Here is a 1,235-nt window from a genome sequence, read left to right as displayed (position 1 = left end):
TTGCTTGCGTCTTTTTTCCTCCTCTTACGCGTGTGTACACATTTTTTTAGCACCAAGATCATATATGGCTGCACTTGAATATGCTTTGCTTTTCCTACACAGAACCTCCTATTTCATCAAGTCTCTCATTAATTTTCTCACTGTGCGTGGACCTATCCATTAATTCAACCATACCCCTATTGTTGGATTTTAAAGTTACCTTTGATTTTGCACTATTAAAGAGTCCAGTGCTATAAACTGTCCAGTTGTGGATTTCCTTACTTTCACACATTTCTGACCATCTCCTTAGGATCAGTTCTATGACACCAAGAGATAAGACTCCTGAGACATTTCCAAACTGCCCTCCAGAAAGGCTACCAAAAATGTACTCTATCCATCATAAGTTTTGCTATCCCCACACCACCAAGTTAATCTTTGCTGATTTGGTAAATTTTGTTTAACTGTTTGTTTCTCTATGTATTGGCTAAGCCTGACACTTTTTCTGAATTTAATGGCTCTTAAGTTCAGTTGTTTGCTCTTTATTTTTAATCTGTTGGGCTTTTCTACATGCAGTTGCTCAGCAGCTTTTTTGACTTTAAGATTCCCTTTGTTGGGCAGCCCGGGTGGCTCAGCGGTTTAGCGCCGCCTTCAGCCCAGGGCCTAATCCTGGAGACCCAGGATTGAGTCCCATGTCGGGCTCCCTGCGTGGAGCCTGCTTCTCCCTCTGCCTGTGTCCTGTGTCTCTGCCTCTCTCTCTCTCTCTCATGAATAAATAAATAAAATCTTAAAAAAAAAAAAAAAAAACTAGGCATGGTAGTGCCAAGAATAGTTAAAAAAAAAAAAAAGATTGTTTTAAAGCACTGAAAGGGTAAAGTCGGTTTATTTTCTCTCCATCCTGTCCCATATTCACAGCCCCTTCTCAGCTGGAGGTTTTCCATTAGGGGCGTCATCTTTTTTTTTTCTTTTAGCGTGTTGGGGAGCTGTTTATATAGAGGTAAGTCTTATTTTTGTCATTTTCAGGAAAATTAGGGTCATTGCTACTGAATTTGCCTGGTGTTAAGTAATTCTCATTTTAAAAAAGTGGTCAGAGAAACTTCTCTTTGAAGAGAAAAGGACTTAAGGTAAAAATTATTTAGATTTCAGATCATAAAAAAGATGTTCATATATTTTTAATTTTCTTCATAACCTAATGACATACTGGACATCTGGATTTTCAGAGTATATGGCATTTGGTGACTTGGGATTTGGAAGTAAGG

The sequence above is a fragment of the Canis lupus genome, chromosome X, assembly GCF_048164855.1.
Source record: "Canis lupus baileyi chromosome X, mCanLup2.hap1, whole genome shotgun sequence".
NCBI classification, from domain to species: Eukaryota; Metazoa; Chordata; class Mammalia; order Carnivora; family Canidae; genus Canis; species Canis lupus.
The sequence above is the reverse complement of the archived record's forward strand: the minus strand, read 5'-3'. Positions refer to the sequence as shown.